This window comes from Xyrauchen texanus, unplaced genomic scaffold (genome assembly GCF_025860055.1).
Source record: "Xyrauchen texanus isolate HMW12.3.18 unplaced genomic scaffold, RBS_HiC_50CHRs HiC_scaffold_390, whole genome shotgun sequence".
In the NCBI taxonomy this organism is placed as follows: domain Eukaryota; kingdom Metazoa; phylum Chordata; class Actinopteri; order Cypriniformes; family Catostomidae; genus Xyrauchen; species Xyrauchen texanus.
The window spans coordinates 6,322-33,000 of NW_026266358.1; the positions used below are offsets into that span (position 1 = coordinate 6,322).

General features: G+C 40.8%; 14 non-coding genes across 14 annotated transcripts; 1 reads left to right on the forward strand and 13 right to left on the reverse strand.

Moving 5' to 3' along the window:
- Positions 1-5,394: 5,394 nt before the first annotated feature.
- Positions 5,395-5,606, reverse strand: LOC127642124 (small nucleolar RNA U3). Its single transcript, XR_007970289.1, has one exon. It is a non-coding gene; the product is annotated as a small nucleolar RNA U3 (small nucleolar RNA).
- A 588-nt stretch (positions 5,607-6,194) lies between these two features.
- On the reverse strand, positions 6,195-6,404 carry LOC127642116 (small nucleolar RNA U3). The gene has a single exon (XR_007970282.1). It is a non-coding gene; the product is annotated as a small nucleolar RNA U3 (small nucleolar RNA).
- A 9,937-nt stretch (positions 6,405-16,341) lies between these two features.
- Positions 16,342-16,553, reverse strand: LOC127642114 (small nucleolar RNA U3). Its single transcript, XR_007970280.1, has one exon. It is a non-coding gene; the product is annotated as a small nucleolar RNA U3 (small nucleolar RNA).
- Positions 16,554-17,144: 591 nt separating this feature from the next.
- LOC127642113 (small nucleolar RNA U3) lies at positions 17,145-17,357 on the reverse strand. The gene has a single exon (XR_007970279.1). It is a non-coding gene; the product is annotated as a small nucleolar RNA U3 (small nucleolar RNA).
- Positions 17,358-17,942: 585 nt separating this feature from the next.
- Positions 17,943-18,154, reverse strand: LOC127642115 (small nucleolar RNA U3). The gene has a single exon (XR_007970281.1). It is a non-coding gene; the product is annotated as a small nucleolar RNA U3 (small nucleolar RNA).
- A 584-nt stretch (positions 18,155-18,738) lies between these two features.
- On the reverse strand, positions 18,739-18,950 carry LOC127642112 (small nucleolar RNA U3). Its single transcript, XR_007970278.1, has one exon. It is a non-coding gene; the product is annotated as a small nucleolar RNA U3 (small nucleolar RNA).
- Positions 18,951-19,538: 588 nt separating this feature from the next.
- LOC127642118 (small nucleolar RNA U3) lies at positions 19,539-19,751 on the reverse strand. The gene has a single exon (XR_007970284.1). It is a non-coding gene; the product is annotated as a small nucleolar RNA U3 (small nucleolar RNA).
- Positions 19,752-20,339: 588 nt separating this feature from the next.
- On the reverse strand, positions 20,340-20,552 carry LOC127642120 (small nucleolar RNA U3). Its single transcript, XR_007970285.1, has one exon. It is a non-coding gene; the product is annotated as a small nucleolar RNA U3 (small nucleolar RNA).
- Positions 20,553-21,140: 588 nt separating this feature from the next.
- Positions 21,141-21,352, reverse strand: LOC127642111 (small nucleolar RNA U3). Its single transcript, XR_007970277.1, has one exon. It is a non-coding gene; the product is annotated as a small nucleolar RNA U3 (small nucleolar RNA).
- A 591-nt stretch (positions 21,353-21,943) lies between these two features.
- On the reverse strand, positions 21,944-22,155 carry LOC127642121 (small nucleolar RNA U3). The gene has a single exon (XR_007970286.1). It is a non-coding gene; the product is annotated as a small nucleolar RNA U3 (small nucleolar RNA).
- A 588-nt stretch (positions 22,156-22,743) lies between these two features.
- Positions 22,744-22,955, reverse strand: LOC127642122 (small nucleolar RNA U3). The gene has a single exon (XR_007970287.1). It is a non-coding gene; the product is annotated as a small nucleolar RNA U3 (small nucleolar RNA).
- A 587-nt stretch (positions 22,956-23,542) lies between these two features.
- LOC127642117 (small nucleolar RNA U3) lies at positions 23,543-23,753 on the reverse strand. The gene has a single exon (XR_007970283.1). It is a non-coding gene; the product is annotated as a small nucleolar RNA U3 (small nucleolar RNA).
- Positions 23,754-24,343: 590 nt separating this feature from the next.
- On the reverse strand, positions 24,344-24,555 carry LOC127642123 (small nucleolar RNA U3). Its single transcript, XR_007970288.1, has one exon. It is a non-coding gene; the product is annotated as a small nucleolar RNA U3 (small nucleolar RNA).
- A 1,610-nt stretch (positions 24,556-26,165) lies between these two features.
- Positions 26,166-26,248, forward strand: trnal-cag (transfer RNA leucine (anticodon CAG)). The gene has a single exon. It is a non-coding gene; the product is annotated as a tRNA-Leu (tRNA).
- The last annotated feature ends 431 nt before the right edge of the window (positions 26,249-26,679 follow it).

Genomic DNA, 26,679 nt, shown 5'->3' on the forward strand with positions numbered 1-26,679 from the left:
GATAACATCAATTTCATTTTTTTTCTTTGAAGCAGAATATTTGTTTGTAAAAGGGGAGGAAAAAGAAAATAATGAAATATTAGTATACAGATTTTGGTTGATATATCATACTGTACAGTGAAATTTGTTATTGTTATATCCCTACTCACCTGAAGGACGGATAGATCAGGCAAATCTCCAGTCAGGCCTTTGTAGAGTGTGTGCTCCTTTGAATAACAAAACTTTCATGAGTGGGAAGTGGCATATCCACAGGTATTTTAATTCAAACATGCAACATATTGTAATAAATCTACAATATTCAGCCTTTACCTTACACCCTCGGTTGTTGCTCTACACTTTTATTATATTAAATACTTATTTATATAGCTTGCTCACTGTATAATCATGATAGCCTAATACTTATTACACAAGATTGCATCTTAAACGAATGACTGAGTTGAACTCATTTTACCCAGAGTTGAACTCATTTTACCCAGAGGGGACCAGCTAGGGAAACTTACCTGCCTACAATAACTGTTTTCATTTGATTTGAGTTACATTAAACATGAATAACCTTAGCCGAGTCCCCAGGAACATCGGGCTATTAAAGTAACAAGCCTGTAACTGCGGTCTTATCAATTCTAGCTTCACCATACACTCAAACTGTGAGGTTTATCTGCTTTCTTCGTGGACCTGTAGCACAATGCCCTGACAGTGACTTCACCTGTGCCCTGATCTTTATTAGAAACTGAGAGGAGAGCAAGTTAAAATAATTTATATTACAATTATCACAAAAATTAACAAACAGTCTGCTTTAAAACGAAGAAAAAACAAGCTTCTATACTAACCTTACATAAAAAATTAACACGTGGCGAACTAGCTTAGCCGCTATCTGCCGGCACACCACATTACATTAAAATACTTACCCTTGTAGTTGTGCAGATAACTCGATATGTAGAGTTTAAAGCCCTTGTCCCTCTTGCTTGTCGGAGCAGGGGACCAGGCATCAACAATGCGATGAACATCGCTGACGCCAGTATTTTCGGAAGATTCTGGAGACATCGAGTAAAAACAGACATTTTGGGCGACGCACAAGTAAACCGGAAACATATATGACTGACATTGGAACTTCACAGTTCAGTCTTTGTATTGTGTTTTAGCAATACATTTTTAACATTTATAATGCGTTTAGATTTTTTTTATTGCCTTTACAGGGATTTTAACACTTTCTTAAACATTTGTACAGGTCATAATTGCAAAACCTGTAAAAGGTAAACTAACAAAAAAAATCGAGGCTGGAAAAAATGTAGACATAAACGAAATTTCTGCAGCAACTGTGAAACCAGAGGATAATTTCGCTTTTTCATTGAGTTTATCCTTCATGTCAAAACAGGGATTTTCATGTTTATGATGGATATCACCATGGTTGCAAATTAATAAAAAAATTAAAGTATACCTGAGATTTTGGCCATGTTGCAGATGTCTTTCACTGTTCACTGATAAGTCAGGCATTCGGAAAAGTCTAACTTCATCAATTTATTCTGCTAAATTGTCTATTTTAAAACCTAATCAGAATCATTAAGATATTTATTGCCAAGTAAGTTTTACAAAAGGAATTGTTTTTGGTTTATTGGTGCATGTCTCAAATGCGCAGCAATCAAACAAATGTAAACAATTTTCAAGTGCATAAAATAATTCAATATATTTTACATATATTACTGTATAATCGCTTCAGAGTTTCAAAGTAATTTAAATGTCATTTCCTAAACCTTACCTTATCATGGAATCAAGAGTCAAGACTCTGTTATAAACCCTAATGGCTTTGGAGCAAAAAATAATAATAGCCAACATGGCTGGTCGATTTTGAGAGTAGAAATCCTTATATTTCAAAGCAGCTTGCCGCCAGCTTTTCGCGGGCGGCATCTCACAAGAAATGGGAGTGACGAATTCGGCGGCAAACGTTTCATCCCCGCCAGTGGCACACCTATAGCCGACAGCTTAGGGACGGCGGCAAAAAGAAGCCGTGCGGATATTTTTTGCTATCTGGGATATGACTTTAATTTGACTAGCATATGACTCAATATCCATCCATCCATCCATCCATCTTCAACCGCTTATCCGAAGTCGGGTCGCGGGGGCAGCTGCTCCAGCAGGGGGCCCCAAACTTCCCTATCCCGAGCCACATTAACCAGCTCTGACTGGGCGACCCCGAGGCGTTCCCAGGCCAGTGTGGAGATGTAATCTCTCCACCTAGTCCTGGTCTTCCTCGAGGCCTCCTCCCAGCTGGACGTGCCTGAAACACCTCCCTAGGGAGGCGGCCAGGGGCATCCTTACCAGATGCCCAAACCACCTCAACTGACTCCTTTCAACGCAAAGGAGCAGCGGCTCTACTCCGAGCTCCTCACGGATGACTGAGCTCCTCACCCTATCTCTAAGGGAGAAGCCCGCCACCCTTCTGAGGAAGCCCATTTCGGCCGCTTGTACTCGCGACCTAGTTCTTTCGGTCATGACCCAACCTTCATGACCATAGGTGAGGGTAGGAACGAAAATTGACCGGTAGATCGAGAGCTTTGCCTTCGGCTCAGCTCTCTTTTCGTGACAACGGTGCGATAGAGCGAGTGCAATACCGCCCCTGCTGCCCCGATTCTCCGGCCAACCTCCCGCTCCATTGTCCCCTCACTCGTGAACAAGACCCCGAGGTACTTGAACTCCTTCACTTGGGGCAAAACCTCATTCCCTACCTGGAGTACGCACTCCATCGGTTTCCTGCTGAGAACCATGGCCTCAGATTTAGAGGTGCTAATCCTCATCCCAGCTGCTTCACACTCGACTGCCAAGCGATCCAGTGAGAGCTGAAGGTCACGGACCGATGATGACATGAAGACAACATCATCTGCAAAAAGCAGCGATGAGATCCCCAGCCCACCGAACCGCACACCTTCCCCACCCGACTACGCCTCGATATCCTGTCCATGAATATCACAAACAGGATTGGTGACAAAGCGCAGCCTTGGCGGAGACCAACCCCACATGGAATGAACTCGACTTTGTGCCGAGGACCCGGACACAGCCCTCGCTTTGGACGTACAGGGATTGGATCGCCCTAAGAAGGGACCCCCCACCCCGTACTCCAGCAGCACCTCCCACAGTCTCTCCGGGGGACCCGGTCATACGCCTTCTCCAGATCCACAAAACACATGTAGACCGGATGGGCATACTCCCAGGCCCCCTCCAGGATCCTTGCGAGAGTAAAGATCTGGTCCGTCGTTCCACCGACCAGGACCGAAAACCGCATTGTTCCTCTTCAATCTGAGGTTCGACAATCGGCCGAACCCTCCTCTCCAGCACCTTGGAGTAAACTTTACCAGGGAGGCTGAGAAGTGTGATACCCCTGTAGTTGGCACACACTCTCTGATCCCCCTTTTGAAGAGGGGAACCACCACCCCGTTCTGCCACTCCTTAGGTACTGTCCCAGATTTCCACGCTAATGTTGAAGAGGCGTGTCATCCATGACACCCCTCCACATCCAGAGCTTTCAGCATTTCTGGTCGGATCTCATCAATTCCGGGGCTTTGCCACTGCGGAGTTGTTTGACTACCTCAGTGACCTCCCCCAGGGAAATAGAATCTGATCCCCCATCATCCTCCGGCTCTGCCTCTACCATAGAGGGCGTGTTGGGATTTAGGAGTTCTTCAAAGTGTTCCTTCCACCGCCCAATAACCTCCTCGGTTGAGGTCAACAGCGTCCCATCTTTGCTGTATACAGCTTGAATGGTTCCCCGTTTCCCCTCCTAAGGTGGCGGACGGTTTTCCAGAAGCACTTTGGTGCGGACCGAAAGTCCTTCTCCATGGCTTCTCCGAACTTTTCCCACACCCACTGCTTTGCCTCCCTCACGGCCGAGGCCGCAGCACTTCGGGCCCTTCGGTACCTTGCAACTGCCTCCGGAGACCTCCGGGACAACAAATCCGGAAGGCCTCTTTCTTCAGTCGGACGGCTTCCTGACCACCAGTGTCCACCACGGTGTTCGAGGGTTACCACCCCTTGCGGCACCTAAAACCTTGAGGCCGCAGCTCTCCACCGCGGCTTCGGCAATGGAAGCTTTGAACATTGCCCACTCGGTTCAATGTCCCCAACCTCCGCAGGGATGCCTGAAAAGCTCCGCCGGAGGTGTGAGTTGAAGATCTCACGGACAGGGACCTCCTCCAAACGTTCCCAGTTCACCCGCACTACTCGCTTGGGCTTCCCAGGTCTGTCCAGAGTCTTTCCCCACCCCCTGACCCAACTCACCACCAGATGGTGATCGGTTGACAGCTCTGCCCCTCTCTTTACCCGAGTGTCCAAAACATATGGCCTCAGATCCGACGACACGATTACAAAATCGATCATCGACCTTCGGCCTAGGGTGCTCTGGTACCACGTACACTTATGAGCATCCTTATGTTCGAACATGGTGTTTGTTATAGATAATCCATGACTAGCACAGAAATCTAATAACAAACATCCACTTGAGTTCAGATCAGGGAGGCCGTTCCTCCCAATCACGCCTTTCCAGGTGTCCCTGTCATTTCCCACGTGTGCGTTGAAGTCACCCAGCATCACTATGGAGTCCCCTACTGGGGCCCTATTCAGGACTCCATTCAGGGTCTCCAAGAAGGCCGAATACTCTGAACTGCTGTTCGGTGCATATGCACAGACAACAGTCAGAGTTTTCCCCCCCACAACCCGTAGGCGTAGGGAGGCGACCCTCTCATCCACCGGGGTAAACTCCAACGTAGTGGTGCTCAGCCGGGGACTCGTGAGTATCCCCACACCCGCCCGTCGCCTCACACCCTGGGAAACTCCAGAGAAGAATAGAGTCCATCCCCTATCCAGGAGTACGGATCCAGAGCCAAAACTGTGCGTCGATGTAAGCCCCACCAGATCCAACTGGTAACGCTCCACCTCCCTCACTAGTTCCGGCTCCTTCCCCCCAGTGAGGTGACATTCCACGTCCCCAGAGCAAGCCTTTGCTGCCCGGGTCTGGTCCGTCGAGGCCCACGGCCTTCACTGCCGCCCATATGGCAGCGCACCCGACTCCTGCGGTTCCTCCAATGGGTGGTGGGCCCAAGGGATGACTCAATATAAGAACTTTAAATGATTTGAAATGTTTTTTTTACTAATACCATACACCATTGCATACTTTTGTCATGTAAAACTCATATAAGACTTCTTACAGTATTCACATATAATGCAAAAATCTCATACAAGTTGTACGTGTGCTATTTAGTATGAAAGTGGCCATAAGCGGTCTGATTTTGTATAGGACATGTATTGGCCTTGCATGAAACATAGAAGGTAATTCTGTCTGATTTAAGTAAGGAAGATATATGGTTGCTGTATATGAGCCACAAAGATTTTTTTCATATGGATAGACACACCACTCTGAACATAATTTTTTCCTCCATATTGCCAAAAACAATACAGAACACTCATCAACAGCAAAGAGCTATGATCAAAAACATAGCTCAGAACCTGATTCCTGCTAAGAAAAGAGCATCAAAACTCATCATCGTGGATAGGATGACAAATCTTTTGAAACACATTTCCAAGCTACAAACTATAGAAATGATCCCTGAAAGTATAGTCTTAACTTCCTCAATGGAACACAAAAAGAGCTCCATTCTCACATGCTCCTTGTCACTACTGGTTTTGCTTTGTTGATATCTGTAGGCTTTAAAGTTCAAGCTACATTTACATCAGAGCAGAAAGTTCTTCCAGTGCGTTTCAACAAACTACATTTTAGCTTTAATATATCAAGTGAAAACCAAAAATAATATTGAATATTGTCACTCTTTTGTGGCATTACCATTTGTTCGATAATCAACAGGTGCTAACAAATCAACACACCTTGGAGAATCCTTTGATCTAAAATAATCTAAATAACTACTAACGTTAATTAAAAATGACAAAAAATGTCTGTCATGGCAAACATATGACACTGCTTTAATGGCTACGTAACATGTCCGTGACCATAGAAGTTACTGGAGATATCTAGCTGCTTAGAAACATCCAAATCATACCGTTCAACACTTTAAAAAAATCTACAAAAAAGTCCAAATCCCAACTGCATCATGAACTTGCAGTAGTTAAACCACATCTCTTCTAAACTTGTTTAATACAAAAATCTTTTTAACATCTTTGGTTAACAACTGTCTAATGTTATACTTCATAAACACACCACTCTGAACATACTTTTTTCCTCCATATTGCCAAAAACAATACAGAACACTCATCAACAGCAAAGAGCTATGATCAAATCATCGCTCAGAACCTGACTCCGCTAAGAAAAGAGCATCAAAACTCATCATCGTGGATAGAAAGAAAAATCTTTTAAAACACATTTCCAAGCTAAAAACTATAGAAATGATCCCTGAAAGTATAGTCTTAGCTTCCTCAATGGAACACAAACAGAGCTCCATTCTCACATGCTCCTTGTCACTACTGGTTTTGCTTTGTTGATATCTGTAGGCTTTAAAGTTCAAGCTACATTTACATCAGAGCAGAAAGTTCTTCCAGTGCGTTTCAACAAACTACATTTTAGCGTTAATATATCACGTGAAAACCAAAAATAATATTGAATATTGTCACTCTTTTGTGGCATATGACCATTTGTTCGATAATCAACAGGTGCTAACAAATCAACACACCTTGGAGATTCCTTTGAGCTAAAATAAACTTAGAAACTACTAACGTTAATTAAAAATGACAAAAAATGTCTGTCATGGCGAACATATGACACTGCTTCAATGGTTACGTAACATGTCCGTGACCATAGAAGTGAAGGGTGAGGGTCAAAATCCCTTGGCTCTTCAGATATATCAATACATATATCTATATATCCTTTTATATTAATATCTATCTGTATTCTGTTGCTTAATTCTTTAATAAAGTGATGAATTAACTATATGCATGATCACATAACCAATTCTATTTTCTTATGCATAATTGAAATATACTTTGAATCATATGTGTGTTGAATGTTAGTGAGTCTCTTTTAGGAACATTCCAGAGTCTCTCTGTCCTGCACGTCGGCTGAAGGTCTTTTGGGGGATAAGCTTATTTGTGACGCTCTCCAGCCTCTCAGGGGAGGGGGTTGGGGGGATGCGTTAAACATGTGTTCCAGATGTATTCTGTGTTTGATTGTTACCTTTCCATGACTAATTATATGGTTTAAAGTCCTATGTAATAACACCTGAATAGTAGAAGTGTGATTTTCTCTTATTATTTTTTTAGGGAAGAAATGTATGTTATTTCAACCCTCTCCTCTGCCCGAGGAGTGAATATTTTATCTCTCTGTTTTGGTTCAAATGGCCTGATAATGTGTGCTCTGGCTCTCTTGTGCCCAGAGAAGAACTGTCGTTCGTCAGTGTTTTGTGTGTGCGTTTGACCTTTTACCTAGGTTTTGAACCAGGGGTGCACACCAGGCCGACTCGAAGACGCCCCGCGACCATCTGCGAGGTCACTTCAGACGTAAATCTCTGGCGCAGACGACAAGTGCGCTGATTAATGTTGATAGGCCATTTAACTATCTATATGTTGTGACTTTATGTTCTTTTAGCCAATCAGGAGTAAAATAATGGAATGTACGTCCTTGCAAATGGTATAATTGATGTAAGATTTTATGTAAGGTACGAGTTAGCTTTCGATCTCCTCGTGAGACTTTGTCGCTGGCTCTACCAATTTCACTGCAAACTATTCTTCAGAAAATTTTGATTCTTTAATTGAATTTCTCGACTCCTGGTTTTCTTTCTCCATATCTGGTCCGGGCCATAACTGTTATACCCCTAACAGTTTGGTGGAGGATTCGGCGGCAATCACTCCGTGGTGACATCTCTGGCAAATCAGCAAACAAGGTAGGAAGCTTTTATTAATTGTTATGGCTGTCTGACTGGAAGAGATTTTGAAGGGGAGCGGGAGAGCTTCACTCCGATGAGGCGAGTGAAGAGTAATTTAATTATACTATTGAGAGTATAAGAAGTCGCTGAGAGAGCTGTTAAGGGTTAAAACAGCAAACAGCGCAAGTGAAACGTGCTCTGTGGGGTGCCCAGGTGGGCATTGGTGTAGCACCACCCCGGCAGAGTCGTCCCTGGACGGGAGGTCCAGTGGCACCGTAAACCTGCTCAATCTCTTCCACCTCAGATAGGGGTACCCGAGCTTAGTGAATCAGGCAGTTAGGGATTCAGATATTAGGTATAAAATAAAATAAAATACAATAGGGATTGTTTTGCCAGGGATGCATCAGGAGCGGTCCCAAGTAAATAAATAAATTGTGACCCGAATTGGTATGGATCAGTATATGTGACCAGGATGTTTGTGAAGAATACTTTGTGGTGAAATTGGTAGAAATCCAGTATTGTTGCTGCTATAGTTAATTTATCCGCGTAAAATATTTGCTGCTAAAATCTTTTCGGTAGTGATTTTCAACTGTGACCAAGAAAAATGTCTGATAAAGGGAATTTTCTGAGTAGTTCTGACCAAAACGAGCAGGGCACACGCTGTAAACAGCTCTGCTCTGACGAGCTCAAATCAAAGAAATGTGCACAACTCATTAAGAAAAATGGTCAGTCAGGGGTTTGATTCTGATTGGAAAATCATGCAGCAGATTGACTGGCTGCAGAACAAAAAAGACCCTGATAGGGCCAAATATCTATCCGTGTTTGCCTATTCATGGATTTGTAAACTGGGTGGTATACTTTTAAGCCATGAAAAGGCAATTCCAAATGTGATGGACGGATGGTCTAGTTTGATTGCCCAGCGTGATAGAGTGGCAAAAATTATTGGGCAGGAAGTCGGCTGTGATCTGTGTAGTTTGAATAAGGGTTTCGAGGCTGTTTGTGAAAAAGCAGAAAATACTGTGAAAAATGAGACTGTGAAATTTGATAAGATTTTCTGGGAAAAAGTGTGTGTGTGTGCTCACAGCTTGCCTGACAGAAAAACAAATGCAGTTCTATTTTGATAGCAGGGAACACTGAGACACTTTATCAGTGATCAAGGCCAAAGAGCGTTCAGTCTCAGTCACCATTCACTTTCATTGAAGAAAAAAAAAAAACACAATGAAGATGAATGTGGTCTGCTGTGAGCAGATTTGGGCCCCTTTGTGAGAGAATGCATTAAAGCAACAGATTGGGCTAAATAAGTGCAGGCGTGAAACACAGCAAAAGTATAGGAGCATTTATGTCAAAATGTGATTTTGAGATCGAGGTACAGAGAACTTTAACTACTATTGTGGAGAGTGCGGTGGAGAGACATGGAAGGAGGCTCTGACAGAAGTACCTCCTAGGTTATGGGTTAAACACAAATATGATGTGGGTTTAATCATAGGATGTGAACCGGTTGTAATCACCCCAAAATCTGATTACAGACCGTGTCAAGTGCAATGCCCCTAAAAGAGGAGGCATTGTAGGGTATTATGCCAGTTTTTGACTCCTTGTTGAAGGAGGGCATAATTATAACATGTCATGATTCTCCAGTTCGCACTCCAATCTTCCCTGTGAAGAAAATAAGAGATAAGAATTCACCAACTGAGTGGCGATTTGTGCAAGATCTTCAGGCCGTAAATTCAGCTGTCATTGCTAGGGCGGCATGTGTACCAAACCCTTACACAATTTTGTCACAAATTCCATAAAATGCAATGTATTTTACTGTGGTAGATTTGGCTAATGCATTTTTAGCGTGCCTGTGGACCAGGAGAGCCAGTTCTGGTTTGCGTTTGATTTTGACAATAAGGGTTATACGTTCACACGGTTGTGCCAGGGGTACACTGAATCCCCAACGATCTATAATGAAGCGCTTCGAAGAAGCCTTGAACCCCTAACACTGACAGCTGGAACGGCTTTGTTGCACTATGTGGATGATTTGTTGATCTGTGCATGTGATGAAGCTACGTGTGTGACTGACTCTGTGTCTGTTTTGAAGCACTTAGAACGGGAGGGACACAGAGTCAGTCTTTCGAAATTGCAGTTTGTGAAACAGGAAATAAAGTTTTTGGGAAATGTTATCAGACCAAACAGTAAATCCATCTGTGACAAACGGGTACAGGCCATAAAAGATGTGCCAAAACCAATTACAAAAAAACATTTATTGTAATTTTTAGGAATGTGTGCTTATTGTCGTACATTTATTCCTAATTATGACATTCTTGAACAGCCTTTGCGAGCCCTGATGACAGGGAAAGGGCTGAGGTCATGTGACAAGCTTGTTTGGGCAAGCGAAGCCGAAGAGGTATTTGCTAACATGGAAGAGCAAATGGCTCTGGCTCCCACTTTGGGCCTGCCAGATGTAAACAAACCGTTTGTTCAGATGACTGATGAGAAAAAGGAAGGTCCTAAAGATAATGTTTCTGTCAACAGTGATGCTCCGAAGCTTAACTCTCTGACTACAGCTGAGCTCAAAAAGCTGAGGCAGCTGATAGGGGACGAATAGGGGTCAGCGGCCTCCGGTTCATGTAATTATGCAGACACCCGCCCATTCATACATGCGTTGTTAGGAGGCCGGCAATGCCTTATTTTGATTGACACGGGCGCGACTGTATCAATTACAGATCTCGATCTTGAGATCACTTCTGAAACTTTGTACATAGAAGGTCTAAATGGCACAAATGTATATCATAAATCTGTTCCTGTCCCTCTAACCATTTCTAACTCTGAAAAAGTATATTGGACTGAATTTTGGGTAGGGAGAAATACTGTAGGGACTCTAATTCTTGTTGACATTCTGAAAGAACTCGAAGCTGATGTTTTGCTTTCTCAAGATAAGCTAGTGCTTGGCTGCAATGAAACAATTAAGCTTATCTCAGAGTGGCCCCCACCATGAGTAGAGATGTGCAGTGGCTGAACCTGCTAGTCTAACTGAGACTACGCTCTGAGTGGAAGTTTATAATTTACAAATTTCCTGATGTATGGGCAAAAGATAAATATGATTGTGGTTTAGCACAGATTCAGCCACTGAGCATCCCAGGTCCTTTGCATGAAGCCAAAAGACAATATCCTTTGAAAAATGAAGCTCGACAGGGGCTGACACTGTTGTAGATGAATTATGCAAGCGGGGATTGTGATTCCTTGTGCCTCTCCCACTAACTCTCCCATGTGGCCTGTCAAAAGCCAGATGGGAGCTGGCGTTGACCATTGATTACTCTTCTCTGAATTCAGAGTCTGAGAAAATGCACCCTCTGGTGGCCAACCCCATAACTATCCTACATGAGATAGGATCTGAACATTGTCTTTTACTGCTTTAGACATTTCTAACGGTTTTTGGACTTGTCCCTAGCCAAGGAGGACCAAGGCAGATTTGCTTTCACCAGCAGGGGTCGCCAATGGACATGGAGTCGTTTGCCACAAGGTTTCTGCAACTCACCCACACTGTTTCATCAGGTACTAGCATCCTTCATCGATCCGGTAAGAAAACAACTTGAATATGACGGATCTGTTGTCCTACAATATGTGGATGACATTTTAATTGCTAGTCCAACCAAGTTCAAACATTTGACTGCTGTACAGACTGTTTTGAATGCCCTCCAAAACGGGGATTCAAAGTGAACTTGAAGAAAGCACAGCTAGCACTGCCTGAAGTGACTTATTTGGGGCAAATTGTGGGTGTGCACGGCAGACGCATCACTCCTGAACGAGTTAAAGCTATCATTGAACTTCCAAAACCAAACACGGTCACTGGTCTAAGGCAAGTAATGGGTCTTTTGAATTATTGCCGGCAGTATGTTTCTGAATACACTGAACTTTCTAAACCACTCACAGAGGCGCTGAAAGGAGGAAAACCTGGATCGGAGCTGATCGACTGGACTGAAGAGATGGAGGAGGCGTTTGTGAGTATCAAAGAAACTCTTGCTTCCTCCCCAGCATTACGTCAAGCCGATGCCAGCAGGCCGTTCCATCTATGGACATGGGTGGGAACTCGATCCTATTCAGCGGCCCTGGGTCAAAGGGTTCCAGGAAGAAACTCCTATGGGATGGTAGGATATTATTCTGCCCCTATTCCTGTTTCAATGGCAGGACAGCATCCGTGCCTGTTGATATGCGACTGTGCAGAGTGGGCTGTAAAGGTTACAGAGGACATTGTGACTCATCAGAAGGTGATACTGCACACTAGACACCAGATTCTGAAATTGTTAACAAACACTCGTTTAGGCTCTATCTCTAATCAAAGACGAGCTAAATGGGAGGCCACTCTCTTGAGTAAAAATGTGGATATAAATATTGACATTGAAACTGCTATCAACCCTGCCTCCTTACTTCCAGAAGAAGGAACTGCACACAACTGTGCCCGACTGATCGAGATGGACAGCCAGAGCCCTCTTCAATCTGAACCACTTTCTGATGCCATGAAGTTGTTTGTGGATGGTTCCAGCTTTCATGAACAGGGAAAACGCTTCACTGGCTGGGCTGTTGTAAATGAACATGGTGAAACTGTTGACTGTGGTTCTCTTTCAGGAGGAGGGGCTCAAGTGGCCGAGCTGGTCGCATTGACACGAGCATTGCAGTATGGCCAGGGAAGCGAGTCAATGTTTACACTGACAGCCGTTATGCATATGGTGCTGTTCATGACTTCGGCCCTGTGTGGAGACGCAGAGGATTTCTAACCACTGCCGGTCTGCCGATCTCTCATCAACAGCAGGTAAAAGAACTTATGAATGCCTGTGATCTTCCTACAACAGGAGCAGTTATCAAAGTCACTGGACATGCAACGGACAATTCTCCTGAGGCCACAGGAAACCGAGCTGCTGACACAGCTGCCAGAGAGGCTGCAACACGGACTGAGACTTGCGTGAGTGTTATGGCTCTTGCTCCTCAGGAGAGTGAGACCCCCAGAGACATTTTTAAACTCTATGATGAGGATGACCCTGAAGAGATAAAACAATGGACAAAATTAGGAGCTCAGAAAAATGCAGAAGGACTGTGGAACTTTAATGAGCATTTTGTTTGTCCTGTTTCTGCTAGAACTGAACTAATGTCTTTGTATCATGGTTTGGCACATGCAGGTCCTGAAAAACTACATGCAATGATTTCCAAAACCTGGTGGTGGCACCGACTGAGGGCTTCTTGCAATGATTTTTGTAAGAGATGTCTAGTATGCCTTAAGGTTAATTCTTCTTCTAAACTGAAAATTCCCTTAGGACATGCCCCTCGACCTCAAGGGCCATGGACACACCTCCAAATTGATTTCATAGGTCCACTGCCCCCTAGTGGAGGTTTTACATACATTCTAATGATTGTTGATCTGTTTTCCAGATGGGTTGAGGCATTTCCACTGAGAAAGCCGAGATTATGTTGAATGAAGTTTTCCCAAGATGGGGTTGCCCTTACAAATTGATTCAGATCAGGGTACACATTTTACTGGGAAGGTGATGAAAAATGTCATGAAGTTGATGGGGGTGAGTCAACACTTTCACATTCCATTTAGGCCCCAATCTAGCGGATCTATTGAACGCACTAATCGTATGCTTAAAACTTCATTGAGAAAGAGATTGTTGGAGTGGGGGAAAGGGTGGCATGCAGCTGTCCCAGCGATTTTGTTAAGCATGAGAGCCAGCCCTAACAAGACTACACAGCTCAGCCCTTTTGAGGTAATGACAGGTCGCTACATGCGGCTGCCCTGGGATGCCCCCTTGCAACACGAGGGACCATCCGGGCCTTTGAAAGACGCTTTACAAAATTATCTGAAAGCTTTGGATGACAGTCTGCGAGACACACGGGTTAGTGTTAGCACACGACAAGCAGATCGAGATAATGTTGAGCAAAAAGACATGCCTGCTTTGCCTGAAATAGGTGACAATGTGATGTTACAGCGGAGATAGTTTCCCCTTAGGTCCGAAATTTGATGGGCCTTATCAGGTGGTATTGACCACTAACACCTCTGTTCTACTGGACAGGGGGGTTTTGGGTACAGTATGGAGACATTGGTCACAGGTGAAACCACTTGAAAAGTGTAACAACTTACTACCTCGGGATCATTAAATGTCTGTCGTGTATGTTAAAATTCTAGAATTCTAGAACAAATGTTTTATCATTACAGATGGCTGAATCCGACGACATACTGAAGCTGCTAATTCTTTAAGAAGAAGTGCGTAGTGAGAGACGACTGAAAGTGAAACGAGCTTTCATCCGATTGGTACTTCGCTCTCGTTGGTATTTTTAATTCTGATCGCTTTATCATTTTTGATGTGGATTCAAATTTCAATTTGGACAGGGAGATTCCATGCGTTTTCAACTCATTGGGATTGTGAGGAGATCGATAACCGTCCATCATGGGTACAATACCCATGTCTAAATTCAACTGAGGGTCTAAATTTAATTCCGACTATGTACCAAAAGGTAAATGATCGTTGTTATCGTCTGGACGGAAATGAGACAGTGACCTATTGGCTTGGTCACTCCCCAAATTATCCCGATACTACCCTCATTATGCAAAAAGGTTGGTGGATGGGGAGTGGGTGTCCACTGTCTGTGTGTGTGGATGTGTGTTCGTTTCTGTTTTTCTTATGTATGCAGGTCTGCTTGCAGTAACTTGAACCCTTCTGAGGAGGAGAACCGACTGAGAAAACTGACGACACGCTTGGAAGAGAAACTTAAGAAGGATAACATCCATGCCCTGTTGTGAGTGGAAGGTGGGAGAGCCTTTGCGTGGGGACTGGGAATTTTTAGTATCCAGCATGTCCGCAATGAGGCGAAGAGACAAGTGTGACCCGTCAGGGAAGCATGCGTTACCACTCCACCTTCTGTAGTGACCTCACTTGGTAGACCAGACGTGGCGGTATTGGACCCCACATTGGTCTAAAACGGGGGACTGAAGGGTGAGGGTCAAAATCCCTTGGATCTTCAGATATATCAATACATATATATATATATATATATATTGTGGCAGCGGGGGCGTGGTCAAGCGCCCGTCCGGGAGAGAGAAGCGGTAAGGGCGCTCACACCTGGGCCAAATTATGACTAACACCTGTCTCTAATTGCAGTAGAGTGAGGAGAGCGGTGAAAAAGCCAGCAGCCTGAGAGCAGAGGAAAGCCGACCAGAGCAAGCCAACCCAGTGCGCTTGTGTTGTTATGTGTTGGTTGTTTTTGTAAATAATTGTGAGGCAGACAGCCATTAAAGAACCTTACCTTTCTCGTTGTAACCTTCGTTTCCTGTCCTCCTTCCCGTGAGGGTTTTACATATATCCTTTTATATTAATATCTATCTGTATTCTGTTGCTTAACTTCTTTAATAAAGTGATGAATTAACTATATGCATGATCACATAATCAATTCTATTTTCTTATGCATAATTGAAATATACTTTGAATCATATGTGTGTTGAATGTTAGTGAGTCTCTTTTAGGAACATTCCAGAGTCTCTCTGTCCTGCACGTCGGCTGAAGGTCTTTTGGGGGATAAGCTTATTTGTAACGCTCTCCAGCCTCTCAAGGGAGGGGGTCAGGGGGGATGCGTTAAACATGTGTTCCAGATGTATTCTGTGTTTGATTGTTACCTTTCCATGACTAATTATATGGTTTAAAGTCCTATGTAATAACACCTGAATAGTAGAAGTGTGATTTTCTCTTATTATTTCTTTAGGGAAGAAATGTATGTTATTTCAACCCTCTCCTCTGCCCGAGGAGTGAATATTTTATCTCTCTGTTTTGGTTCAAATGGCCTGATAATGTGTGCTCTGGCTCTCTTGTGCTGAGAGAAGAACTGTTGTTCGTCAGTGTTTTGTGTGTGCATTTGACCTTTTACCTAGGTTTTGAACCAGGGGTGCACACCAGGCCGACTTCGAAGACGCTCCACGACCATCTGCGTGGTCACTTCAGATGTAAATCTCGGTGCGGACGACAAGTGCGCTGATTAATGTTGATAGGCCATTTAACTATCTATATGTTGTGACTTTATGTTCTTTTAGCCAATCAGGAGTAAAATAATGGAATGTACATCCTTGCAAATGGTATAATTGATGTAAGATTTTGTGTAAGGTACGAGTTAGCTTCGATCTCCTCGTGAGACTTTGTCGCTGGCTCTACCAATTTCACTGCAAACTATTCTTCAGTAAATTTTGATTCTTTAATTGAATTTCTCGACTCCTGGTTTTCTTTCTCCATATCTGGTCCGGGTCAGAACTGTTATACCCCTAACAGAAGTTACTGGAGATATCTAGCTGCTTAGAAACATCCAAATCATACCGTTCAACACTTTAAAAAAAAATCAACAAAAAAGTCCAAATCCCAACTGCATCATGAACTTGCAGTAGTTAAACCACATCTGTTCTAAACTTGTTTAATACAAAAGTCTTTTTAACACCTTTGGTTAACAACTGTCTAATGTTATACTGAATAAACACACCACTCTGAACATACTCTTTTCCTCCATATTGCCAAAAACAAAACAGAACACTGATCAACAGCAAAGAGCTATGATCAAAATCATCGCTCAAAACCTGATTCCAGCTAAGAAAAGAGCATGAAAACTCATCATCGTGGATAGAAAGACAAATCTTTTGAAACACATTTCCAAGCTAAAAACTATAGAAATGATCCCTGAAAGTATAATCTTAACTTCCTCAACGGAACACAAAAAGAGCTCTATTCTCACATGCTCCTTGTCACTACTGGTTTTGCTTTGTTGATATCGGTAGGCTTTAAAGTTCAAGCTACATTTACATCAGAGCAGAAAGTTCTTCCAGTGCGTTTCTACAAACTACATTTTAGCGTTAATATATCACGTGAAAACCAAAAATAATATTGAATATGTCACTCTTTTGTGGCATTACCATTTGTTCGATAATCAACAGGTGCTAACAAATCAACACACCTTGGAGATTCCTTTGATCTAAAATAATCTAAATAACTACTAACGTTAAATATAATTGACAAAAAATGTCTGTCATGGCGAACATATGACACTGCTTCAATGGCTACGTAACACGTCCGTGACCATAGAAGCTACTGGAGATATATAGCTGCTTAGAAACATCCAAATCATACCGATCAACACTTAAAAAAAAAAAATCAACAAAAAAGTCCAAATCCCAACTGCATCATGAACTTGCAGTAGTTAAACCACATCTGTTCTAAACTTGTTTAATACAAAAGTCTTTTTAACACCTTTGGTTAACAACTGTCTAATGTTATACTGAATAAACACACCACTCTGAACATACTCTTTTCCTCCATATTGCCAAAAACAATACAGAATACTCATCAACAGCAAAGAGCTATGATCAAAATTATCAGCTCAGAACCTGATTCCCGCTAAGAAAAGAGCATCAAAACTCATCATCGTGGATAGGAAGACAAATCTTTTGAAACACATTTCCAAGCTAAAAACTATAGAAATGATCCCTGAAAGTATAATCTTAACTTCCTCAATGGAACACAAAAGAAGCTCCATTCTCACATGCTCCTTGTCACTACTGGTTTTGCTTTGTTGATATCGGTAGGCTTTAAAGTTCAAGCTACATTTACATCAGAGCAGAAAGTTCTTCCAGTGCGTTTCTACAAACTACATTTTAGCGTTAATATATCACGTGAAAACCAAAAATAATATTGAATATGTCACTCTTTTGTGGCATTACCATTTGTTCGATAATCAACAGGTGCTAACAAATCAACACACCTTGGAGATTCCTTTGATCTAAAATAATCTAAATAACTACTAACGTTAAATATAAATGACAAAAAATGTCTGTCATGGCGAACATATGACACTGCTTCAATGGCTACGTAACACGTCCGTGACCATAGAAGCTACTGGAGATATCTAGCTGCTTAGAAACATCCAAATCATACCGATCAACACTTAAAAAATCAACAAAAAAGTCAAAATCCCAACTACATCATGACCTTACAGTAGTTAAACCACATCTCTTCTAAACTTGTTTAATACAAAAATCTTTTTAACACCTTTGGTTAACAACTGTCTAATGTTATACTGAATAAACACACCACTCTGAACATACTCTTTTCCTCCATATTGCCAAAAACAATACAGAACACTCATCAACAGCAAAGAGCTATGATCAAAATCATCGCTCAGAACCTGATTCCCGCTAAAAAAAGAGCATCAAAACTCATCATCGTGGATAGAAAAAAAAATCTTTTGAAACACATTTCCAAGCTAAAAACTATAGAAATTATCCCTGAAAGTATAATCTTAACTTCCTCAATGGAACACAAAAAGAGCTCCATTCTCACATGCTCCTTGTCACTACTGGTTTTGCTTTGTTGATATCGGTAGGCTTTAAAGTTCAAGCTACATTTACATCAGAGCAGAAAGTTCTTCCAGTGCGTTTCTACAAACTACATTTTAGCGTTAATATATCACGTGAAAACCAAAAATAATATTCAATATGTCACTCTTTTGTGGCATTACCATTTGTTCGATAATCAACAGGTGCTAACAAATCAACACACCTTGGAGATTCCTTTGATCTAAAATAATCTAAATAACTACTAACGTTAAATATAAATGACAAAAAATGTCTGTCATGGCGAACATATGACACTGCTTCAATGGCTACGTAACACGTCCGTGACCATAGAAGCTACTGGAGATATATAGCTGCTTAGAAACATCCAAATCATACCGATCAACACTTAAAAAATCAACAAAAAGTCAAAATCCCAACTACATCATGACCTTACAGTAGTTAAACCACATCTCTTCTAAACTTGTTTAATACAAAAATCTTTTTAACACCTTTGGTTAACAACTGTCTAATGTTATACTGAATAAACACACCACTCTGAACATACTCTTTTCCTCCATATTGCCAAAAACAATACAGAACACTCATCAACAGCAAAGAACTATGATCAAAATCATCGCTCAAAACCTGATTCCCGCTAAGAAAAGAGCATCAAAACTCATCATCGTGGATAGGAAAATAAATCTTTTGAAACACATTTCCAAGCTAAAAACTATAGAAATGATCCCTGAAAGTATAATCTTAACTTCCTCAATGGAACACAAAAAGAGCTCCATTCTCACATGCTCCTTGTCACTACTGGTTTTGCTTTGTTGATATCGGTAGGCTTTAAAGTTCAAGCTACATTTACATCAGAGCAGAAAGTTCTTCCAGTGCGTTTCTACAAACTACATTTTAGCGTTAATATATCACGTGAAAACCAAAAATAATATTGAATATTGTCACTCTTTTGTGGCATTACCATTTGTTCGATAATCAACAGGTGCTAACAAATCAACACACCTTGGAGATTCCTTTGATCTAAAATAATCTAAAAAACTACTAACGTTAATAAAAAATAACAAAAAATGTCTGTCATGGCGAACATATGACACTGCTTCAATGGTTACGTAACACGTCCGTGACCATAGAAGCTACTGGAGATATATAGCTGCTTAGAAACATCCAAATAACACCATTCAACACTTTAAAAAAATCAACAAAAAAGTCAAAATCCCAACTGCATCATGAACTTACAGTAGTTAAACCACATCTCTTCTAAACTTGTTTAATACAAAAATCTTTTTAACACCTTTGGTTAACAACTGTCTAATGTTATACTTCATAAACACACCACTCTGAACATACTCTTTTCCTCCATATTGCCAAAAACAATACAGAACACTCATCAACAGCAAACAGCTATGATCAAAATTATCACTCAGAACCTGATTCCCGCTAAGAAAAGAGCATCAAAACTCATCATTGTGGATAGGAAGACAAATCTTTTGAAACACATTTCCAAGCTAAAAAACTATAGAAATGATCCCTGAAAGTATAATCTTAACTTCCTCAATGGAACACAAAAAGAGCTCCATTCTCACATGCTCCTTGTCACTACTGGTTTTGCTTTGTTGATATCTGTAGGCTTTAAAGTTCAAGCTACATTTACATCAGAGCAGAAAGTTCTTCCAGTGCGTTTCTACAAACTACATTTTAGCGTTAATATATCACGTGAAAACCAAAAATAATATTGAATATTGTCACTCTTTTGTGGCATTACCATTTGTTCGATAATCAACAGGTGCTAACAAATCAACACACCTTGGAGATTCCTTTGATCTAAAATAATCTAAAAAACTACTAACGTTAATAAAAAATAACAAAAAATGTCTGTCATGGCGAACATATGACACTGCTTCAATGGTTACGTAACACGTCCGTGACCATAGAAGCTACTGGAGATATCTAGCTGCTTAGAAACATCCAAATAACACCATTCAACACATTAAAAAAATCAACAAAAAAGTCAAAATCCCAACTGCATCATGAACTTACAGTAGTTAAACCACATCTCTTCTAAACTTGTTTAATACAAAAATCTTTTTAACACCTTTGGTTAACAACTGTCTAATGTTATACTTCATAAACACACCACTCTGAACATACTCTTTTCCTCCATATTGCCAAAAACAATACAGAACACTCATCAACAGCAAACAGCTATGATCAAAATTATCACTCAGAACCTGATTCCCGCTAAGAAAAGAGCATCAAAACTCATCATTGTGGATAGGAAGACAAATCTTTTGAAACACATTTCCAAGCTAAAAAACTATAGAAATGATCCCTGAAAGTATAATCTTAACTTCCTCAATGGAACACAAAAAGAGCTCCATTCTCACATGCTCCTTGTCACTACTGGTTTTGCTTTGTTGATATCTGTAGGCTTTAAAGTTCAAGCTACATTTACATCAGAGCAGAAAGTTCTTCCAGTGCGTTTCAACAAACTACATTTTAGCGTTAATATATCACGTGAAAACCAAAAATAATATTGAATATTGTCACTCTTTTGTGGCATTACCATTTGTTCGATAATCAACAGGTGCTAACAAATCAACACACCTTGGAGATTCCTTTGATCTAAAATAATCTAAATAACTACTAACGTTAAATATAAATGACAAAAAATGTCTGTCATGGCGAACATATGACACTGCTTCAATGGTTACGTAACACGTCCGTGACCATAGAAGCTACTGGAGATATCTAGCTGCTTAGAAACATCCAAATAACACCATTCAACACTTTAAAAAAATCAACAAAAAAGTCAAAATCCCAACTGCATCATGATCTTACAGTAGTTAAACCACATCTCTTCTAAACTTGTTTAATACAAAAATCTTTTTAACACCTTTGGTTAACAACTGTCTAATGTTATACTTCATAAACACACCACTCTGAACATACTCTTTTCCTCCATATTGCCAAAAACAATACAGAACACTCATCAACAGCAAAGAGCTATGATCAAAATCATCGCTCAGAACCTGATTCCCGCTAAGAAAAGAGCATCAAAACTCATCATCGTGGATAGGAAGACAAATCTTTTGAAACACATTTCCAAGCTAAAAACTATAGAAATGATCCCTGAAAGTATAATCTTAACTTCCTCAATGGAACACAAAAAGAGCTCCATTCTCACATGCTCCTTGTCACTACTGGTTTTGCTTTGTTGATATCGGTAGGCTTTAAAGTTCAAGCTACATTTACATCAGAGCAGAAAGTTCTTCCAGTGCGTTTCTACAAACTACATTTTAGCGTTAATATATCACGTGAAAACCAAAAATAATATTGAATATTGTCACTCTTTTGTGGCATTACCATTTGTTCGATAATCAACAGGTGCTAACAAATCAACACACCTTGGAGATTCCTTTGATCTAAAATAATCTAAATAACTACTAACGTTAAATATAAATGACAAAAAATGTCTGTCATGGCGAACATATGACACTGCTTCAATGGCTACGTAACATGTCCGTGACCATAGAAGCTACTGGAGATATCTAGCTGCTTAGAAACATCCAAATCATACCGATCAACACTTAAAAAAAAAAATCAACAAAAAAGTCAAAATCCCAACTGCATCATGAACTTACAGTAGTTAAACCACATCTCTTCTAAACTTGTTTAATACAAAAATCTTTTTAACACCTTTGGTTAACAACTGTCTAATGTTATACTTCATAAACACACCACTCTGAACATACTCTTTTCCTCCATATTGCCAAAAACAATACAGAACACTCATCAACAGCAAAGAGCTATGATCAAAATCATCGCTCAGAACCTGATTCCCGCTAAGAAAAGAGCATCAAAACTCATCATCGTGGATAGGAAGACAAATCTTTTGAAACACATTTCCAAGCTAAAAACTATAGAAATGATCCCTGAAAGTATAATCTTAACTTCCTCAACGGAACACAAAAAGAGCTCCATTCTCACATGCTCCTTGTCACTACTGGTTTTGCTTTGTTGATATCTGTAGGCTTTAAAGTTCAAGCTACATTTACATCAGAGCAGAAAGTTCTTCCAGTGCGTTTCAACAAACTACATTTTAGCGTTAATATATCACGTGAAAACCAAAAATAATATTGAATATTGTCACTCTTTTGTGGCATTACCATTTGTTCGATAATCAACAGGTGCTAACAAATCAACACACCTTGGAGATTCCTTTGATCTAAAATAATCTAAATAACTACTAACGTTAAATAAAAATGACAAAAAATGTCTGTCATGGCGAACATATGACACTGCTTCAATGGCTACGTAACACGTCCGTGACCATAGAAGCTACTGGAGATATCTAGCTGCTTAGAAACATCCAAATCATACCGATCAACACTTTAAAAAAATCAACAAAAAAGTCAAAATCCCAACTGCATCATGAACTTACAGTAGTTAAACCACATCTCTTCTAAACTTGTTTAATACAAAAATCTTTTTAACACCTTTGGTTAACAACTGTCTAATGTTATACTTCATAAACACACCACTCTGAACATACTCTTTTCCTCCATATTGCCAAAAACAATACAGAACACTCATCAACAGCAAAGAGCTATGATCAAAATCATCGCTCAGAACCAGATTCCCGCTAAGAAAAGAGCATCAAAACTCATCATCGTGGATAGGAAGACAAATCTTTTGAAACACATTTCCAAGCTAAAAACTATAGAAATGATCCCTGAAAGTATAATCTTAACTTCCTCAACGGAACACAAAAAGAGCTCCATTCTCACATGCTCCTTGTCACTACTGGTTTTGCTTTGTTGATATCTGTAGGCTTTAAAGTTCAAGCTACATTTACATCAGAGCAGAAAGTTCTTCCAGTGCGTTTCAACAAACTACATTTTAGCGTTAATATATCACGTGAAAACCAAAAATAATATTGAATATGTCACTCTTTTGTGGCATTACCATTTGTTCGATAATCAACAGGTGCTAACAAATCAACACACCTTGGAGATTCCTTTGATCTAAAATAATCTAAAAACTACTAACGTTAATTAAAAATGACAAAAAATGTCTGTCATGGCGAACATATGACACTGCTTCAATAGCTACGTAACACGTCCGTGACCATAGAAGCTACTGGAGATATCTAGCTGCTTAGAAACATCCAAATCATACCGATTCAACACTTAAAAAAAATCAACAAAAAAGTCCAAATCCCAACTGCATCATGAACTTACAGTAGTTAAACCACATCTCTTCTAAACTTGTTTAATACAAAAATCTTTTTAACACCTTTGGTTAACAACTGTCTAATGTTATACTTGATAAACACACCACTCTGAACATACTCTTTTCCTCCATATTGCCAAAAACAATACAGAACACTCATCAACAGCAAAGAGCTATGATCAAAATCATCGCTCAGAACCTGATACCTGCTAAGAAAAGAGCATCAAAACTCATCATCGTGGCTAGGAAGACAAATATTTGAAACACATTTCCAACCTAAAACCTATAGAAATGATCCCTGAAAGCATAATCTTAACTTCCTCAATGGAACACAAAAAGAGCTCCATTCTCACATGCTCCTTGTCACTACTGGTTTTGCTTTGTTGATATCTGTAGGCTTTAAAGTTCAAGCTACATTTACATCAGAGCAGAAAGTTCTTCCAGTGCGTTTCAACAAACTACATTTTAGCGTTAATATATCACGTGGAAACCAAAAGTAATATTGAATATGTCACTCTTTTGTAGCATTACCATTTGTTCGATAATCAACAGGTGCTAACAAATCAACACACCTTGGAGATTCCTTTGATCTAAAATAATCTAAAAAACTACTAACGTTAAATATAAATGACAAAAAATGTCTGTCATGGCGAACATATGACACTGCTTCAATGGTTACGTAACATGTCCGTGACCATAGAAGCTACTGGAGATATCTAGCTGCTTAGAAACATCTAAATCATACCGATCAACACTTTTAAAAAAATCAACAAAAAAGTCCAAATCCCCACTACATCATGAACTTGCAGTAGTTAAACCACATCTCTTCTAAACTTGATTAATACAAAAAAAAGTTTTTAACAGCTTTGCTTAACAACTGTCTAATGTTACACTTCATGAACACACCACTTTGAAGATACTCTTTTCCTCCATATTGCCAAAAACAATACAGAACACTCATCAACAGCAAAGAGCTATGATCAAAATCATCGCTCAGAACCTGATTCCCGCTAAGAAAAGAGCATCAAAACTCATCATCGTGGATAGGAAGACAAATCTTTTGAAACACATTTCCAAGCTAAAAACTATAGAAATGATCCCTGAAAGTATAATCTTAACTTCCTCAATGGAACACAAAAAGAGCTCCATTCTCACATGCTCCTTGTCACTACTGGTTTTGCTTTGTTGATATCGGTAGGCTTTAAAGTTCAAGCTACATTTACATCAGAGCAGAAAGTTCTTCCAGTGCGTTTCAACAAACTACATTTTAGCGTTAATATATCACGTGAAAACCAAAAATAATATTGAATATTGTCACTCTTTTGTGGCATTACCATTTGTTCGATAATCAACAGGTGCTAACAAATCAACACACCTCGGAGATTCCTTTCCAAAAGCTTGTTTGTTTTGTTTTTAGCTCCGCCATAAGTGTTTCCAGCAATGTGGTGTTACATTTGTGCCATTAGACACTGGCTGCAATTTTGCTTGAGCCCTAGAATCAGCAAAATTCAGGCTTCTGGGCCAAATGAGCAGCGGGCCAGTGATTCAATGGTTAACGTGTCTGATTACGGATCAGAAGATGTTAGGTTTGGCTCCTGGCTGTCTTTGATGGCTTCTCTTTTTTTGCACTCCCTGACTCTCACAGCCTTTTAAAGCTACTTTCTTGGAATCATCAGCTCTGTGTATTAGGAACATGCACTCTGTCCACTGTGCCTCCCTGACTCTCACGGCATTACAAAGCTACTTTCCTTGGAATCATCAGCTCTGTGTATTAGGAACATGCACTCTTTTCCCTGCGCCTTCGATAGCTCAGGTGAAAAAGTGGAGTACTCTAGATGTTGCTTTGGCCATTCTTAGGTCACTGGTTCATTTTTGGCTTGATAGAGTGTGTTTTCACTACTTGCCTTGCCTTCATACTCACTGATGCTTGAACTTTGTCAGAGACATGCCTGCTTTAGATTGACAAAAACACAGACCCTGACCGGGAATGTAACCCAGGCTGTGGCTTTGAGAGCTCCGAATCCTAGCAACTAGATCACCAGGAAAGGGCTGGTTCTCACCTGCCTGTGAGAGCATCCTTGTATACTGTGCAAGTGTTTCCAGCAATGTGGTGTTACATTTGTGCCTTTAGACACTGGCTGCAATTTTGCTTGAGGCCCTGAGCTCTGAAAATCAAGGAGTTATGGGTGTTTCCAAGCTTTTGTTTTTGTGTGTGTGTTTTAACGATTAATAGTTAACTAGCACCTTTTAAGCACTCCACATCAATGGGCTCCCTATCAATCTAGAATCAGCAAAATTCAGGCTTCTGGGCCAAATGAGCAGCGGGCCAGTGATTCAATGGTTAACGCGTCTGATTACGGATCAGAAGATGTTAGGGTTGGCTCCTGGCTGCTTGAACTTTGTCAGAGACATGCCTGCTTTAGATTGACAAAAAGACAGTCCCTGACCGGGAATGTAACCCAGGCTGTGGCTTTGAGAGCTCCGAATCCTAGCAACTAGATCACCAGGAAAGGGCTGGTTCTCACCTGCCTGTGAGAGCATCCTTGTATGCTGTGCAAAATATGTTGAAGAGCAAGATTGTGTTTTCTGCCTCCAGAAAAGAAAGTCTCTCATTTGTCCTAAAACAAGCTTTGCCCAGCCTCATTTATGGATGAAACTCACAGTCTACAGATTAAAGACTGACGTGCTGCCTAACTGTATGTACGAGGTCATCATTCTTTTTATATGTCAGGATGGCCGAGAGTTCTAAGGTGCTGCGTTCAGATCGCAGTCTCCCCTGGAGGCGTGGGTTCAAATCCCACTTCTGACAAGTATTTCCTTTACAATCATACTGGAACAGTGTTTCCAGCAATGTGGTGTTACGTTTGTGCCTTTAGACATTGGCTGCAATTTTGCTTGAGCCCCTGAGCACTGAAAATCAAGGAGTTATGGGTGTTTCCAAGCTTTGGTTTGTGTGTGTGTGTGTTTTAGCGATTACTAGTTAACTAGCACTTTTTAAGCACTCCACATCAATGGGCTCCCTGTCAATCTAGAATCAGCAAAATTCAGGCTTCTGGGCCAAATGAGCAGCGGGCCAGTGATTCAATGGTTAACGTGTCTGATTACGGATCAGAAGATGTTAGGTTTGGCTCCTGGCTGTCTTTGATGGCTTCTCTTTTTTTGCACTCCCTGACTCTCACAGCCTTTTAAAGCTACATCCTTGGAATCATCAGCTCTGTGTATTAGGAACATGCACTCTGT